The sequence below is a fragment of the Leucoraja erinacea genome, chromosome 13 (genome assembly GCF_028641065.1).
Source record: "Leucoraja erinacea ecotype New England chromosome 13, Leri_hhj_1, whole genome shotgun sequence".
Classification (NCBI taxonomy): Eukaryota; Metazoa; Chordata; class Chondrichthyes; order Rajiformes; family Rajidae; genus Leucoraja; species Leucoraja erinaceus.
The window spans coordinates 37041493-37061053 of NC_073389.1; the positions used below are offsets into that span (position 1 = coordinate 37041493).

The 19561-nt window shown below is 40.0% G+C and overlaps 1 protein-coding gene across 3 annotated transcripts in view; it reads right to left on the reverse strand.

Moving 5' to 3' along the window:
- nhsb (Nance-Horan syndrome b (congenital cataracts and dental anomalies)) overlaps positions 1-19561 on the reverse strand; it is a 341852-nt gene that overhangs the window by 106421 nt on the left and 215870 nt on the right. The window contains exon 1 of one of the 3 annotated variants that reach the window (XM_055644926.1): positions 4986-11289. The exons of the other annotated variants lie outside the window; for them this stretch is intronic. The gene's annotated coding sequence lies outside the window, so the exon portion shown is untranslated. Of the gene's footprint in view, positions 1-4985; positions 11290-19561 lie in introns of those variants that run through there. 3 annotated transcript variants of the gene reach the window in all.

Sequence of the window (19561 nt, forward strand, 5' to 3'; positions counted from 1 at the left end):
CTTTTAGACACAAAGTATTAGAGTAACTCAGCGGGTCAGCAGCATCTCTGGAGAAAATTGATGGGTGACATTTTGGGTCGGAACCTTTCTTCAGACTGAGATTTTTTTTAAAAGTGTTTTACTGAATGAAAGAGCCATCTTTCAATAAATCTACGCATTATTTGAAGTCTGTGTAAATACAAACTTCTCCTAGTTAAGAATTATATATAATTTTCGCTCATACCTTGACTATATTTTAGTAAGGTCATGTGTAGTCTATTTCTGTAAAGGCCATAAAAATCAGGATGACCATCAGATTCTGATTTTCTTTCACACACAGCTTGGTTTCAAGAATAAATTTAATATTCAACAACAATCTATCTCCACAATCGTATATCATAGCATTCAAATAATACTTCCTAAAAGTAGGTCGAAGAATGGCAAATGGAGTTCAGCTCACATAAATGCACGGTTTTACGTTTTGGGGAGTCAAACCGGGATAGGACTTTCACAGTGAATGGTAGGATGCTGGGCATTGCTGTAGAACAGAGCGGCCAAGGAGTACATGTATATAATTCCTTGAAAGTAGCATCACAGGTGGATAAGGTAGTGAAGAAGGATTTTGGCATGCTGGCCCTCTCATCAATAAGCCGTTGAGTATTTAAGTTGTTACTTTATGTTTCATGTTGATGAATTAAAACTGGAAAATTTGTTGCTAAAATATTTTGTATAATTTAGAATTATGGAGGCTGGATGTAGAATGGACACATTTCATGGATGAATCTGGGAAGAAACAGGACTAAATGATTGGGACATGGGTGGTGATAGGCAAAGTCTCAAGGAGATAGTAAACACTCAGAGCATCCTAGTTAATCTAAGTGGGCATTGAACTGGAGTTGGAGAGATTTGGGTTGGTGTTCCTGAGTATTATGGTGAAATCCAATTGATAAAGCATTTATGGAGGTGGTGGAAATAGAGCATGTCACAGCATTTAAACCACATACTAGTGGTGGCTGTAGGTTCTATGGTTGTTGGTACTGCAAATTAGAAATCCCATTGCTGAGGTAATTTAAACACTTCATTTCTGAATAAAAGAGAAGAGCTGTGCTTTATTAGGAAAAATAGTAAATTGCCTGTCATTTTCAATGTAAGCTAAATCCATTCCCACCCGCCACAGGTGAGCAAATGCTACAGAGAAAATATTGGCACAATTTTATGATTTTTCTTTGTAACAAAGTATGTGTTGCGACTGGAGAATTGGCTATCTCACAAAACCACTCTTTTCTGAATTTACGTACTCACTGGCAAGGGAACTCGGAGCTAATATATTCTGAGATGTTCTCAATAAAAAAAATGTTCTTAAAAAATAAAAACAGTTATGAGGAATGTGACATGCTCCTGATTATACAGTGTTCAATTCCATTTCCAACTGTTCTGATTATTGCAAATGAAGCAACATTTCTTACATTTAGCAAGAACCAGATAACAAGCAGCCACGGAATGATAAGTGGCAAGTGAAGTGCCAGGGAAAGACCATTATCAATGAGAGAGAGTGCCAAACCACCTACCCTTTATACTTAACAACATTATCACTGCTATTCTTCTTCATTAACATCTTGTGGTCACCATTGACTAGAAACTCAACTGACCAGCCACATAAATACTGTCACTAAAAGATCAGGGCTGTGAGGGACTCAAGGGCCAGTCCTACTTGCCGATTTTCTTCGGTGACTGCCGGCGTCATATCACTGTCAGCAAAATATTTTGAACATTTCAAAATCCAGCGGCAACAAAAAAATGTTGCGACACTTGAAAGAACACCGCGCGTCATACATCATCACGCCGCGTCACCGGGACATCATGCCGCGTCACGCTGCAAATTTTTCGGTGACCTGATACAGCATCCTCCGAAAAAAATCGGCAAGTGGGACAGGCCCTTCTTCTTCTTGCATATGGCGTGCACAGCCTAAAGTTGTTCCATTTGATCTTATTTGATTGAGCACGCCAGGTTGATTGCATTCGTCGAAACAGGGCAGACCACGTGAAGGCTGCAATCTCCCACCCCGGACAGGCCCTTCACCTGCTGACATACCAAAGCCGTTCCCGCATTTATATGACAAGTCAGAAGCATGATCTGATACTCTCCACTTGCTTGAATGAGTGATGCTTAGACAACACTCAAAAAGATTTATGTGATTGGGCATGAAACATCTTGGTAGTTGGTAATCAATGAATTAGGGACCTCAGTATAAGTCGTCAACCATTAATGTGGGAAAACTCTTGTTTATTATTAGCAGTATTTCTTATTAAACTGGCTACCTCACTATCCCAACCTCATTATAACCATATATAACCATATAACAATTACAGCACGGAAACAGGCCATCTCGGCCCTACAAGTCCGTGTCGAACACTTATTTTCCCCTAGTCCCATCTACCTGCACTCAGACCATAACCCTCCATTCCTTTCCCATCCATATACCTATCCAATTTATTTTTAAATGATAAAATCGAACCTGCCTCCACCACTTCCACTGGACGCTCATTCCACACAGCTACCACTCTCTGGGTAAAGAGGTTCCCCCTCATGTTACCCCTAAACTTCTGTCCCTTAATTCTGAAGTCATGTCCTCTTGTTTGAATCTTCCCTACTCTCAATGGGAAAAGCTTATCTACGTCAACTCTGTCTATCCCTCGCATCATTTTAAAGACCTCTATCAAGTCCCCCCTTAACCTTCTGTGCTCCAAAGAATAAAGACCCAACTTATTCAACCTTTCTCTGTAACTTAGTTGCTGAAACCCAGGCAACATTCTAGTAAATCTCCTCTGTACTCTATCTATTTTGTTGACATCCTTCCTATAATTAGACGACCAAAATTGTACACCATACTCCAGAATTGGTCTCACCAATGCCTTGTACAATTTTAACATTACATCCCAACTTCTATACTCAATGCTCTGATTTATAAAGGCTAGCACACCAAAAGCTTTCTTTTCCACCCTATCTACATGAGATTCCACCTTCAGGGAATTATGCACAGTTATTCCTAGATCCCTCTGTTCAACTACATTCCTCAATTTGCTACCATTTACCATGTACGTCCTATTTTGATTTGTCCTGCCAAGATGTAGCACCTGACACTTATCAGCATTAAACTCTATCTGCCATCTTTCAGCCCATTATTCCAAATGGTCTAAATCTCTCTGTAGACTTTGGAGATCTACTTCATTATCCACAACACCACCTTCCTTAGTATCATCCGCATACTTACTAATTCAATTTACCACACCATCATCCAGATCATTGATGTACATGACAAACAACAGTGGACCCAACACAGATCCCTGAGGCACCCCACTAGTCACCGGCCTCCAACCTGACAAACAGCCATCCACCATTACTCTCTGGCATCTCCCATTCAGCCACTGTTGAATCCATCTTGCTACTCCTGTATTAATATCCAACAATTGAACCTTCTTAACCAACCTTCCATGAGGAACCTTGTCAAAGGCCTTACTAAAGTCCATATAGACAACATCCACTGCTTTACCCTCATCAATTTCCCTAGTAACCTCTTCAAAAAATTAGCCATCCACAAAGAAAAAAATCTTCTGGGTTGGTAACTAAATCCACAAAGTAGTGTGGGATGGGTCATTCAGAATAGTTCATTTCACTCTTGATATTGAGGTTGCCATTTTAATCATAGTGGCAACAGGGATGTTATATTTGATCCTTGGCTGGGGATTAGGGAATTAAAATCAGAATAATAATGTAAGTATGAGAACAGGTCAGGTGAAAAGATGTTCAGTCTTGTATTAACATCCATGATGCAATAGCCTTGTTAATTCTCATTGTAATTGTGCTTCTCCGCCAGTAAAATATTTCTGGCTTTATTGGAGACTTATTAATGGTGATTGACACAAAATGCTGGATTAACTCAGAGGGACAGGCAGCATCTCTGCAGTCTGAAGAAGGGTCTCGACCCGAAACGTCACCCATTCCTTCTCTCCAGAGATGCTGCCTGTCCTGCTGAGTTACTCCAGAATTTTGTGTCTATCTTCGATTTAAACCAGCATCTGCAGTTGTTTCCTACTAATGAAGATTGTCATGATTAGCCAATACCTCCAATATATTTGCATCTTGTGACTGGAAAAACTGGCACTTGTGTAACCAACGGCAATGTCAGGTGTTGGGTTTGCCGGTGTAAATAAATAATTATGCTTAATTCAATTTTACTTGTACCAATATGCTCCTCCCGATTATCATAGTCTCAGCTTGGTTGAAGGAAAATCCTTTTCATGTTGAAAGGACCTTGCTTTTAGCCAATTGTGGATGCTGAATAGATTTAGACAAGCAAGAAAGCAAAACATATTAAAATGTAAAATAGAGGTCACTCCAAAAAAAAATTCTGCTCACTTGCACAGTTTCTTTGTAACAGTACAGCACCGTCAGCCCATTTTGCTGAATATGCAAAATGTGTGAAATTGAACTGCCTCTTTCAGGGTTTCATTGTTTGCCTTTCTTTACCTAACAGACAGATAAATAATATTTTATAATCCCGGTTAACGAACATTACTGCAGCCAGGAACAACGTAAATTGCTGGTTTCATAAGAAGATGTAAATTTTGGATGTGTTTGCAGTGGAAGGCATGATGTACCAAACGTACAAAACAGATTGCTATATGTGTCTTATGTTAAAATATGCTTCTAACATCACAAGTGAGGAGGGACAATGCACACAAAAGCTGCTGTCTGTGGAGAAACGGCTTTAAATCTCACAAACAATGCACTATAAAACTGTCCTTAAAAACCATTATTCGTATTACTATTCCAGTTGCACATTGATGCAGAAACTAAACGCTTTAAAACGTAGCTTCATTCATCCAGTCTCCATCAGAATAGCTGCATTTTTCAGCAAAATTAACTCAAAGCCGTTCACCTCTGCACTGAATAACATGCAAGGATGCTCTACACACCACAGTATCAGCATGCACTGAGCACTTACAGAGTTAAAAGCAGCTTCAGCGAAGTTTCCTCACCCTGCCCAGCAAAGCGCTTGAAGCTCATTGTGGGCACCTGCCTTCCTCTGCAGACAGCATCCCATGGCCAAAGCAGGATGTGCTGCTGTAATGGAGAATGGCGCCTTAGCACCACATCAGCTTCACCCCTTCAGCAACAGCTTGCATTTTAGTCACGCTGATGATGTCGAAAAGCTATCCATCCTTTGTGCGGGTGGAGGTGCTGTGTGATGGTGTCAGAGTGAAAGAAGCGGTGGGATAAAAGACGGCTTGTAGCTCTACTGTATCCAAAGACACCCCCTCTCAGCTCCTGCGATGGTTCGGTCCACTTTGCTTGCTTTTTGCTCTCCTCCTAATCCCATCACGGCCAAACTGCAGAGCACATTCCCATGCAGTGGCTGCAGCTACTGGGCTTCATGCAACAACAAACGAGGCAACAGGGAGGGGTGGTGGTGGCACTGCTACGTGCAACAAGACAAAATTGTCTTTTCTGTAACGTGCAGAGGAAGGTGAGCCATTGTGAGGAAAATAACCATATAACCATATAACAATTACAGCACGGAAACAGGCCATCTCGGCCCTACAAGTCCGTGCCGAACAAATTTTTTTTTCCCCTTAGTCCCACCTGCCTGCACTCATACCATAACCCTCCATTCCCTTCTCATCCATATGCCTATCCAATTTATTTTTAAATGATACCAATGAACCTGCCTCCACCACTTCCACTGGAAGCTCATTCCACACCGCTACCACTCTCTGAGTAAAGAAGTTCCCCCTCATATTACCCCTAAACTTCTGTCCCTTAATTCTGAAGTCATGTCCTCTTGTTTGAATCTTCCCTATTCTCAAAGGGAAAAGCTTGTCCACATCAACTGTGTCTATCCCTCTCATCATTTTAAAGACCTCTATCAGGTCCCCCCTTAACCTTCTGCGCTCCAGAGAATAAAGACCTAACTTATTCAACCTATCTCTGTAACTTAGTTGTTGAAACCCAGGCAACATTCTAGTAAATCTCCTCTGTACTCTCTCTATTTTGTTGACATCCTTCCTATAATTGGGCGACCAAAATTGTACACCATACTCCAGATTTGGTCTCACCAATGCCTTGTACAATTTTAACATTACATCCCAGCTTCTATACTCAATGCTCTGATTTATAAAGGCTAGCATACCAAAAGCTTTCTTTACCACCCTATCTATATGAGATTCCACCTTCAAGGAACTATGCACGGTTATACCCAGATCCCTCTGTTCAACAGTATTCTTCAATTCCCTACCATTTACCATGTACGTCCTATTTTGATTTGTCCTGCCAAGGTGTAGCACCTCACATTTATCAGCATTAAACTCCATCTGCCATCTTTCAGCCCATTTTTCCAAATGGCCTAAATCACTCTGTAGATTTTGGAAATCCTCTTCATTATCCACAACACCCCCTATCTTGGTATCATCTGCATACTTACTAATCCAATTTACCACACCTTCATCCAGATCATTTATGTACATGACAAACAACAAAGGACCCAACACAGATCCCTGAGGCACCCCACTATATCACCGGCCTCCAACCCGATAAACAGCCATCCACCATTACCCTCTGGCTTCTCCCATTCAGCCACTGTTGAATCCATCTTGCTATTCCTGCATTTATACCCAACAGTTGAACCTTCTTAACCAACCTTCCATGAGGAACCTTGTCAAAGGCCTTACTAAAGTCCATATAGACAACATCCACTGCTTTACCCTCGTCAATTTCCCTAGTAACCTCTTCAAAAAAATTCAAGAAGATTAGTCAAACATGACCTTCCAGGCACAAATCCATGTTGACTGTTTCTAATCAGACCCTGTTTATCTAGATGCTTATATATATTATCTCTAAGTATCTTTTCCATTAATTTGCCCACCACTGAAGTCAAACTAACAGGTCTATAATTGCTAGGTTTACTCTTAGAACCCTTTTTAAACAATGGAACAACATGCGCAGTACGCCAATCCTCGGGGACTATTCCCGTTTCTAATGACATTTGAAATATTTCTGTCATAGCCCCGGCTATTTCTATACTAACCTCCCTCAATGTCCTAGGGAATATCCTGTCAGGACCTGGAGACTTGTCCACTTTTATATTTTTCAAAAGTGTCAGTACTTCTTTTACTTTGAACGTCATAGTATCCATAGCTACTCTACTAGTTTCCCTTACCTCACATAATTCAATATCCTTCTCCTTGGTGAATACTGAAGAAAAAAAATTGTTCAATATCTCCCCCATCTCTTTTGGCTCTGCAGATAGCTGTCCACTCTGTCTCTCCAATGGACCAATTTTATCCCTCGTTATCCTTTTGCTATTAATATTGCTGTAGAAACCCTTTGGATTTACTTTCACCTTACTTGCCAAAGCAACCTCATATCTTCTTTTAGCTTTTCTAATTTCTTTCACAGAGCTTATTCAGTTAGCAGCAGACATTGTGGGGGTAAACCAAAACATTGCAAGCTCTGGGACAAAACAAGAACTTGAGCATGGCAGGGTCTTTTGGATTTACTGGCACGGGCCCAGAAAAACTGCAATGCTCAAAGCGTGTGTTTGGAACGTATTGGCACCTGCATCCAGCACCCCAATCCCCTCCTCCTTCAACCTAAATTGAACAACAATCTTTTTTCCATGTGCATTTACAAATTAGCACTTTGCAAGATCAGTGTATTTACCATTATGTAAGCTTAACTGTTTGTTACACCGTGCCGGGTTTTTATTGGGATTGCACTAACAACCATCTATCCCCTTGTCCATGTAAATATCTGCCACCTACCATTTTCAGTTCTATCTGCCTATTGCTATCCATAGATTGCAGAACCTGATGACCATCAGACAAGCCTCAAGTCTCACCGTTCATCCCCATGCTGGATTTATGAGACAGGGAGACGGGGAGAAAGAAACCAGGAAAGTGTCATGCTTATACATACTTCTCTGATGACCAGAAATACAAAATTCCCTTGAAATAACTCGGCTTCTCTTTCATTGTCGCACACAATAGAAACCAGTGAAATCATTGCGGTGGACTCCAAAATTATAGCGGAGAACAACATATACTCAGCAAAGTCACCACTGCACTCTCAGCTGCTGAGGTTCAAAACACAAGCATAAAAAACAAAAACAACATGATCCAAAGATATCATCCGAAGAGGAGAGAGTGAAACAAGAATTTGAAGACCAAATGAACATCTGCTGCCTATGAGGAACTGGCCTGATTCCTAAATCAGCTCCAAATATGTTATTCGAGGGAGTCACGGTTGAAGTGCTTCTTGGGAGATTGCAGGGTCCATGACTTCCTTCTCTCTCAGGCCTTGCAATCACATCTGCCTCTTCCAAGTAACTGAAAAGGATTGGGTGAGGAGAGATTCTAAAGTCTGCTTTTAGCTGCTGATATGGTGCCTTCTGGCTGCTGCGGAGCATTGCCACACCTGAGCCCCTGAGGCGAATAGATTTCAGTTGGAAGAATAGAGAAGCATTGAAACACAATTTCTAACATTTGTCTATGGTGCTTTTGACATGTCCCCAGGATCCCTGGAGGCACTCAAGTTTGAAAAATGACAGATCTTTCTCCAGGTTTCAGAAGCTGCCTCTCACATTGGGGGCTAAAAGTAGGAACCTACTGGAAAGTACAATGGGATACCCATTTCTATCTTCACAAGATATCACTACTTGGTTCAGTCCCAATTATACATCCTGGGACAGTACGCATAGTCTTAGAACTCACTTTTCCACACCTTCTACATTTGTCTTTCTACAAGAGAACTCTGCTTTTTCTTGAAAGGAGTTGGAAAATTACTTGCAGTGTATAGGAAATGATAGCATTATGCTTAAGAATGCAAAAACTGATTTGCTTTCTCATAAATGAGAAAATTAAATTGTGGTGGGCCAGTCCCTTCCACTCCGTTTATTGCACAACTGAATTTCTACATCAAAACAGTCTACAAGAGTCTTCATTCTTCACCAGGATGGATTGATACCAATTGCTGGGACTACTGATACACTGGTTTGAATTTGAATCCCACCATTATATTTTCAGTAAGGATGAGCAAAGACCGAATTGTCATAAATGTTATAATCTAGTTCACTGATGTTCTTGAGGGAATGAAAATTGTTGATCTTTGCTAGGTCTGTCTTAAAATGTGACTCCAAACCTACAATGTGGATTGCTCTTAACTGATCTCTAAAATGGTCTAGTAAGCCATTGAGTTCAGGGACAGTTTGGAATGGGATGTAAAAGCTGGCATAGTCTGGCCAATAACAATCACATCGCATCACATACATGAATAATAATCGTTGTAATCAATTTTATTTTGAAGTCACGTGAGTGAGTACGTGAAGAGCCCGTCAGCCCGTATGCGCGTCAATACGTCTTACGCATGGCGCGCGTGTCGGAGCAGTTCGAAACTGCTCTGGCAGGTAAGTCAATGTTATTTCCAGTGGGCCGCTCCAATAGCGGGCCTTGAGTAGCTATGCACGCGGCCGGGGTTTTGGGCCGCCATGGAAGCTCCACAAGGAGCTAGAGAAAAATGTTGCGGTTACCGCCGTTCGAGCTCCCAACGTGAGCAGACGGCCGAAATTGGAGACCGCCGTGGGGCTCCATAGGAGCTGGGATTGTGGCTGCTGCCGTTCGAGCAGCATCCTAACTCTGGACATTAGGCAGGAGCCAGATATGAAGGATGTTAAATTTGGACCAGCTTTCCACCTCAGCTCTTGCTTGTTTGACTCACCCGAGAACAACTGATGCATTAGATACATTCCCATGCTTACAAACAATCTTTCTTGGAGCCTTCACAAAACAGCCTTCCTTGTGAACAGGACGTTCGTCTAATCTGCCAAAGGTATGAAGAAAGAAAGATTTCTACGGTATTTTTTGTGACATTAGGACAATTCAACATAATTTATAGCCAATAATCGTTTTTGAAGGATAGTCACTGTGGTAAATGTAGAAAAATATAGCAGTTGATTTGTATGCAATCAAATTCCAAAAAACAGCAATGAGATAATAACCAGTTAATCAGTTCAAATTATGTGAAGAGGATAAAAACTGGCAATGATAAAATGAAGGGTTTTCATCCCAGACCCAACTCTATCACCTCATGTAGAGTTAAAATGACTGCATTTTTTATACCTTTGATGCAAATAATTATAGTGAACTAAACTAAATCTAAATTCAGCTGTTCATTGTTAATAATTTCAGGATTTTTTATGAAAAAGAGCAATCAGAAAATATCCACAAATGTCAGAAATGATGACATATGGCTCAATGAAGTTGCTTTTGTGTTTTTTTTCCTGGAATCTGCATGTAGGCAGCCTTCTTTGCAGTTTTAAATATATATGGACCAGGTATGCAAATACATGAATCAGACACATGTTTTAAGGTCAATGCATTCTAGCCAGATTCAAACTTTTGCAACATGCTTTTATTGATCCAACTTAATTTATATTTGGAATAATTATGTAGAGTCACTTTGCACATGGTAAGGCTCTAATGTGATAATCTGCTTTTGTGGTGCAATTTGAGGGATTAATGTTGGTTCATTTGTTGGAAGAACTCCACGTTCTCAAGCTTGTTAATGCAGCCGTGGACTTGAACCCACAGTCCTTTACATATTGTTTACAGGATTGTCACCTGGAGATTGGCACCCGGAGACCTTCAACTACACACCCAACATATTTGTATAATTAAACAAATCTGAAATTTAAAAAAACTAGTGTCTGTAATAGTGTCTGTGAAACAATAAAATACTATAAAACCTATCTGGTCCTTTGGAAGGAAAACTCTCCAAATATGACAAAAGGTTTTCAAATAGTACTCTTAATTGTCCTCTGAAATAACACTACTAGACCCTTAAGCTTTGTCAGGGATGGAGAATTAAGGTTTTCCATAGAAGATTAATTTAAAACTATTTTATAATCTCCTTCAGAGGTTACCTGTAACGTTCTCCATTCAGAAACATGAGCAGTGAGTCTTAATGAGTTGGGTGAAGAGAGGGGGTGGGAGATTGCAACCTTCACGTGGTCCACCCTGTTTCGACGAATGCAATCAACCTAGTGTTTACAAATAGAAAACAGAACAAGTTGTCTTACAACTTTTGGCTGTGCACGCCACACGCAAGAAGAAGAAGGTGAACAGAGCAGCCCAACACCTTCTCTGTATGATCTCCAAAAGTAGGTAGCTTCTACAGGAGACCGGACTGTAATTATAAGTGGAACTTCTCTCGGACATTAATAAGCTATGAACCCCTTTGTTAAATTCAACCAAAGATTTTTTTTGTTTATTTTATTAGAAGTGAATACAGCACAAAACAGTACAGTGGCACCTAATATTAGGTGCCAACTATGTAATACCGTAATCCAAGTTTTATGTTATATAAGCCGAACAAGAAAAATAGAAAGGGGAAAAAGTGATTGGATCGTCAAGTGTGTATATACAAAATGATTCACTCTCCCCTTAAAAGAGAATTTTTCAAATCTGTATTCGGAGATGTAGCTCTATCCGCGTCATGAACACCGCTGCATCACATGTTCTTCGATGAAAGGAGACCAACTCTTATTGTCATATTTATCTGTAGTCTCATTTCTTCAAGGCGTGCTATGTCCGACATATTCCTAATCCACATTTTAACAGTTGGTGTGGTTGTATGTTTCCAAAATTTAAGTATCAATTTCTTTCCAATTATTAACTCATAATTAAAAAAACATTTTGATCTTTATTTAAATTGGTATCTTCTCCTATTATTCCACATATAATCACTTTGGGTTCTATTCTTGACTTTCTTTGTAAATATATCAAATACCACTCCAAAATTTATTCAACTTTGTAATCCAGTGGCTGTTTCAGTAGTTATACAATCAAGCCTATCTTTTGTGAACAGCTTGTATGAAGAGGTATTTTGCTGCACATGCACCGGATTTGACTTTGGAATAACCCTCTGCTGTAAATTGGCTGTTTTGAGTAGTTCAAGCTATCTTTTGCAGCTTTGAAGAATTGCTTGCTCTTTGAGACTGTTCCAACATAAAATTGCCTTTGGTGTTCATAATGCAGCAACAGATATTTATAAAACCCAGGAAGTTAGTATGTGGGTAGATTTAGAATAGTGTGTGCAATGCTCTCTGCTACAGCTTTGCAAGTTAAATATTAAGGTCACAAAATCTATAAATTTAACCCTTGATATAAAAGCTTGATGTTAATTCTTTAGGCCTGACCTACTTTTTGCTTCACCTGAACTGGGGAAGTCTTCTATTTTGGAACCAATAACAGGATACACTTGGTCGCATTATGACCTTAAATCATACTGCTAAATAATATTGCCTATAACTGCTCAAAACCATGCTTCACTCTACTTTGTTGCACATAATATAAGATGTTCATTTTGATTCAGGAGAATTAAGGTGAAATAGACTGAGCCCTTTTTGTAGCATTCTGTCAACAGTAATAATGACTAGACTCATCACAATATCCCCACCATAAACCTGTTATGCCACTGAAATGCCGCTAGTTCTCTCCATCACAGCAAGCAAGCAATTCTCATTCTCATGTAATCCAGTTGTTCTACATTTTCAACCTTTGGTCTTGTTTTTTCTGGATTTGTACTCGTTTAAATTTTGTGATTTATGTCATATAGGTGAAAGTTCTTGACTGGTGATTGAAGACTTTTTAAAACCGTAAAAACAAAATTGTTCGGGTAGCACAAAGCCAGAGTGTGAATTTATGAGTGAGTTGTCACTAAGCTCTCAAATACTTGACATGAGCACCTTTCTTCTACCGCTACCTCTGACTGCACCTAAATATTAAATAGTACAATAGCATGTAAAGCAACTAATGCTGAAACGGCCACTTTGTCAATTACACCTGGAAGAGACAGATCAAAATCAAACCATGCACCATTAACAAGTGACAAAAATATTCCAATTTGTGTAGCTTTGTCAGCGGCAGAAACGTGGCGATTCTTTGTCTACTGTCTTGGTGAGGTCTGCTGTACGACTTTACCGGAATGTGCAAAAATGAAAGAGTTTCACTGTACCTAGGTACATGTGACAATAAAGTATCATTCAATCATTTAATTCATTGAATTAATCTATTTATATTTCATTATACGCAACAAAAGCTTTTCACTGTACCTCGGTACATGTGACAAGAAATTAAAACTGAAATTAATATTGGTGATTTAATTCTGTTGAATAGTGCGACGGACCTTGCCATTCACCTGATATCTTATTCAATAACTAGTGTTATTATCCTATGATTCTCATGCATTGACATAGCATTGTGAATATTTTAGTGGCATTGCACATTGTGTAGGAACCACTGAAAAGGCTTGCTGGATCGATACAAATGCAATATACTACAGATGCTAGAAATTTGAAATATAAACAGAAAACGCTGAAACTACTCAACTGCTCAGGCAGCGGAAGGAAAAGAGAAAACAGTTAACTCTCTATGGCGATCGACATTTTAAGTGGTAAATATTAATCAGGACATTGAGAAAAACTTTCTTGCATTTCTTCAAATAGCATCTTGAGATCCTTTAACGTCCATTCTAGGCAGTTAAAAATTTCCAAAGCATCAATCCAATTGATACCAACCATCTCAATATAGATAAAGAATAAACATTAAAGACTGTTTTGCTCTGGTCTGTATGGATCAATTGTACTAACCAATTATTTTCCAAAAGGGATTTGTGTCAATGCAAATAAGCTTCAGCAACTCTTTTGGTTTGATTATGGTGCAGAGCATTTTCCCTTAAGTAGGAAGGTTTGAAACTGACACTGTCTACTGCAGAACAATACATGCTCTCAGTTCTGCTTTCCACCTTTTGGCCTGAGTTCTGAACATGAAAAAATACCTCTTTGTAAACCTTTACAGCATTCATTTCAAAGCCGATTACAGACACAATTTTTGCTCCATTTTTGTTGGAAAAGACAACAAAGGACTATGGTTTCTCATTGTCAGTCTAAAATAATTTTGATCCTGTCTTTATTCTAATGATGGATTTAAAGGGGAAAGATTGTCTCTCGACGAGCAGTCTGCATAAAAGGGAAAAAGCTGCAAAAGCTTTGCTCAGTAATCAGCAGATTAGGACTTTGCACAAGCTGGCGAAAGACTGATTGGATTCACAGGCTGGAGAACTACAGAGGTTTTTGTTTTCCAAGGGCCTCTCAAACTAGGTAGAGTCATAGAATCATACAGCTCGGAAACAGGCCCTCTGGCCCAGCTTGTGCATGCCAACCAAGATGCCCCATCAAAAATAGTGGCATTTAACCATAAGGACACAAAGTGCTGGAGTAACTTAGCAGGTCAGGCAGCATCTCTGGAGAACATAGATAGATGGTGTTTCGAGTCAGGACTTTTCCTCAGACTTAGAACTCTTACTGCCTTCATAGAAGATGACCACAATGTAGAGATCTTCTTCCATCATAAAAATCAAAAACCATACCTGTTTACTCGTGTTTAGCTCACATCTAAACTTTTCCTATCCACTTCCCTGTCCAACTGACTTTTGTTTGAGACCTTTGAACTATTTTTAATTGGACTTTATTGGACTTTATCTTACGCTAAATAGTATAACCCTTATCCTGTATGTGTTAAGACTAATCTTTAGGAGAAACCACAAGAAAAATCATGGGGACATTCAAAAAATAATTGTGATTTTCTTCTTAAATTTTCTTTCAGTTCTTTTATTGGCTCTTGGAACATTGGAAATGGGTTTAAATAGCTAGTTAACTAACTGGGCCAGTTATTAAGGTGATGTGATAAAAGCTTTAGCGATATGTGAGGCCATTAAGAAACCTACTTTTGGGCTGTGGCATGTCTGGTTGTAATCATGTGTGATCTTCTCGTTGGCTGGATAGCACACAACAAAAGAGTTTGTCACTGTCCTCCAGAGCCTCTTGTGCTCCAAGGGATAAATTCCTAGCCTACCCAACCATTCCCTGTCGGTCAGGCCTTCGAGTCCTGGCAACATCCTTGTAAATCTTCTCTGCACTCTTTCCAGTTTAATTACCTCTTTCCTGCAGCAGAGTGAGCAACACAGAACTCAGTACTCCATGTGAAGCTTTACCAACTTCTTGTACAACTGTTACATAACATCCCGACATCTATACTCAATTCCCTGACTGATGAAGGCCAACGTGACAAAAGTCTTTTTCACCACCTGATCTACCTGCGGTACACTTTCAGGTGTAAACATTTTCCATCCACACGTATCCTAACTTTTACCTAGATCACTCTCTGAATTATTCAGATTCTCTGAAGGTCACAGATGAAATCTTCAAGTGTATCTGAAAATCAAAGGTACCATCCCTCAATGTCTTCCATCCAGAAACCACTTCTAAAACTATGACCCAACAATTCTGACAATCGGGGCTTCTTTCTCATGATTTATCCTTACGCAGTTGGCGGCTTCTGAAACAAACATTTTGGGTTCAGTTCATTGTTATTGACTATTAAAATAACAAGATTGCTTGTTCATAATCATATCAGTGGCACAGCCCAAAAGTAGGTTTCTTAATGGCCTCACATATTGCTAAAGCTTTTATCACAGCACCTTAATAACTAGCCAAGTTAGTTAACTAGCCATTAAATTCCATTTCCAATGTCCCAAGAGCCAATTAAAAAAAAACTGAAAGAAAATTTAAGAAGAAAATCACAATTATTTTTTGAATGTCCCCATGAATTTTCTTGCGATTTCTCCAAAAGATTAGCCTTAACACCTGGGTATTTCAGGACTAGCTGAGTTGGATAAACCAAGCAATAGGGCAGAAAACCTTTTGAGTAGTAATAGTTCAATATTTTATCTCCGTATGAGGGCCAATTAAATATTCCTGCTAGAATTAATTGTAATTGACATTTTGTTTCAATACAATATCACCAAGCCCTCAACGTAATCTGTACTTATTCTTAGTCAGTTCAGTCAGTTTAGTTTATTGTCATGTGTACCGAGGTACAGTGAAAAGCTTTTGTTGTGTACTAACCAGTCAGCAGAAAGACAATACATGATTACAATCAATGCATTTACAGTGTATAGATACATAATAAGGAAATAACGCAAGGTAGAGCCAGCAAAGTTCGATCAAGGATAGTCCGAGGGTCATCAAGGTGGTAGATAGTAGTTCAGCATTGCTCTCTAGTTATGGTAGGATGATTCAGTTGCCTGGTAACAGCTGGGATGAAACTGTCCCTGAATCTGGTGGTGTATGTTTTCACACTCCTACACCTTTTGCCTGATGGGAGAGTGGTGAAGGGGGAGTGGCCAGGATGCGACTCATCCTTGATTATGCTCTTGGCCTTGCCGAGGCACCGTGAGGTATAAATGGAATCAATAGAAGGGAGGTTAGTTTGTGTGATGGCCTGGGACGGATGTGTCCACAATTCGCTGCAATTTCTTGCGGTCCTAGATGGAGCTGTTCCCAAACCAAGCTGTGATGCATCCTGATAAAATGCTGTCTATAGTCAACTATAATCCACCAGGTTAAACAAGAGCGCATATAGGTAGCATTCTTGAGAAGTATGGCTGATAATAGAGTGATCACCTTCTCGTGCCCAAGCACCAAAATCATATGCCGTTCGGTTGATGGGTTCTTTTTGGCATCCCACACCATGTGTGACCTGTCCTCAAGTAGTGTACCATTCAAAAGGTTGCATGGCCTGCCTGTCACTGCAGAGGTAGGTCTCAGATATAGTAACACCGTGGTTTATTTTGCCCCTGCACAGCAGCTTTATACTTCATGTTGCCCCCCACCCTCTCCCCCTCTCCCCCCCCCCCCCCCCCCCCCCCCCCCCCCCCCCCCCCCCCCCCCCCCCAAGATTTGCAATCCATGCCTGCCACAGCATCTCACAGATGGTTGTAGTAGTATTGCTTGCTCTCTGGTTGTTCAAGAAGAAGCCCTTGTGCATCATTAGACATTTTTTTGCAGCAGTGTGACCACGTAGACAGTGTGCGTCATCCTCTGCTGTTTCATTTATCTTTCACTGCCCACAATTCGCATGTATGCCTGGTGGTGCTATTCCAGCAAGGACACACAAGCCCATTGATACTCAATGGCTTTAGGCAGCTAATGATATTCTGCAGTTACCATTCAGCTCTGGATGAGTAAAGCTTTGTATGGGCAGAGTGCTCTCACACCAGCAAACGTATTGACACTGGAGTAACAGAGAGTGAGTGTGGTGGTTCTCACAATAAATAGGTGTGCCCTCCATTTTAAATTTGCAAGCTTCCATATGATGCCGTTTCAGGCCCAGGATTTAAAGTTTTGTCATCTCAGTGTTTTTTGTAAGAATGTGTGGTGTGCAGTCTTCTCTGAGGTGTTGGTTATACAGTGAGTGAGATAAGCACCATTTCAATTGATCAAGGTATTTGCATCACCTTGGCAAGATGGAAGAAGCATCACCATTCATTGAATACATTGGTTTGCTCCAGGACTAGTAACCTAGAGGCCTGAATTGATAAAGTGTTTCTACATTTTGCTTGATCTAATCCCACCATCAGTGCATCTCATAAATTTAAATTTAGTTACTGAGCAATTTGAAATTAAAAAGGCTCAGTAATGAATCTTCGAGATTGTTTTAAATTGGAATTTCTGTTTATTTGATTTACCTCTGCACTCGTTAGTAGGCCCTTGCTGATATATGCTTTCCCCTTAATACCTTGAATCATCCCTCTCAGTGGGGAGTTATGCTCTGAGGGAACTCATACCACAGTAATAGTGGTCCTGCAGTTTTACAGCCTGGCTAATGAGGATTGACAACTATTCAACCACAGGTGGTTTATTATGGTGTTTACAGAGTACTATGTTTACACATCCGTTGTGCTGCTGCCAGTAAGAATTTCATTGTTCTGTTTTGGGACATATGACAATAAAACACTCTTTTGACTCTTGACAGGTTTCTTCATAGCTGAACTCAACTCTGTTCTCAGAATATATCTTTGCTTTCCAGTTGATGGCAGCAATCTGGAGGGCATTTTCCACATTCCAGCATAGGAAGGGCACCACTACATTGAATTTATACGAGATCGATAATCACAATGAAAGCTATGGAGACTGGACATTTTTCACTTCCTACAACACAGAACAGTAAAAATGACAGGTAACTATGTGTTAGATTTATGCATTGAATACAAACAATACAAACGATAGATTTGACCTATGCTGCACAGCTGGTCAGTGCTGGTCAGTGCTTTCTACATTTTTGAGAGAATGCCTAGCTGAAAAAACCATGTGCAGCTGGATTATTATTTCTCACTTTGCATATGCATTATAATTCATAGACAATAAAATTCCTAAATCAAGCATTAGTTTTGCTATTGGAGCAATGTCACCACTAGAGGCCTCTAATGGTCCATGGCGCCTGGGTCCTAAGGCCAGAAGGAGGGCACCATAAGAACTTATAAATGCTTGAGAAAAGCCACTGTTTAAAGGCAAATTCTCAATCCTGTTTGCAGGCCAAACAAACTCTTTAACAATTGCAATGGTAGGCATGCATTTACATGGTAGCAATATTATTTGAATCAATCTGCTAGATATCTCCAAAATTGCAGATTGTAGCTCTGAAAATGGGAGTGCCTTGTGATGCATGCCAGCCAAATTTAGGCAAAACATTTTCACCAACATCCATGGCCATTTGAATTTCCCTGGGAGTTTGCTCTGGGACGGACCTTCTGCTCACTTGAAACATGGTATTTAAGAGTCGGCACCTGCTGAAGAGTAGGAACTAAGGCAGTAGTTGCTCCAGTGGATGAATAGAGCCATGCTTGATCCACGTATGTAAGGTGCATCTGAGATGGAAGACATCCCGATCTTGAATAATCCCATCCCCGATCCCCCATATCTAATCCAAAAGCAATCTAGAAGTATTTGCACTGGATAAATGGAAAGGTTAACTAAAGTAAATAATTATAGGGGGTTATCATTGGTGTTTATTGGCAAAAGACATTAGTACATGAAGGATTTCAGAATTGGTAACTGATGGATGCGCAAGATGCAACCATTGCATTGCCTTTGCCATGCCTGGACTGGCCATCTTTAAATTCTTGCAAATGCCAGAGGGGCAAAGACATTTCATTTAAACGTTGGTGGGCCAATCTTCATGGGAAACCTAAATGGAAGAACAACTGTACTCAAGGTCAAAATTACTAAAGGTTGACCCACTCCTTGTTTTTATTTTATTTTATTTTATTTTATTAGATCTGTATATGTTAATTATAGCATTGCTGTGTTGCTAGTTCATGCTAAGCCTTGCTTTCCAACAAGACTTCATTCGTGATTTTTCATTATATAACTTGATTAATTGTCCATAGCTGGGAAGAACCGGATGAACCTAACCAAAGTAACCCAGAACATGCTGCCATAAATGTAGACATTAACTAGCCCAAAGGATGAAAAGGCAGAGCTGAGCATGTCAAAGAAAATAAGACTCAAGAGACTAATATAATAAAATGTGTGAAAATAACTGATTTGTTCTGTCCTCATCCACGAAGCCAAAGTAAATCTAAACCTGGGCCTAAAGAGAACACATCTGCTGAAGATATTACAAGGCC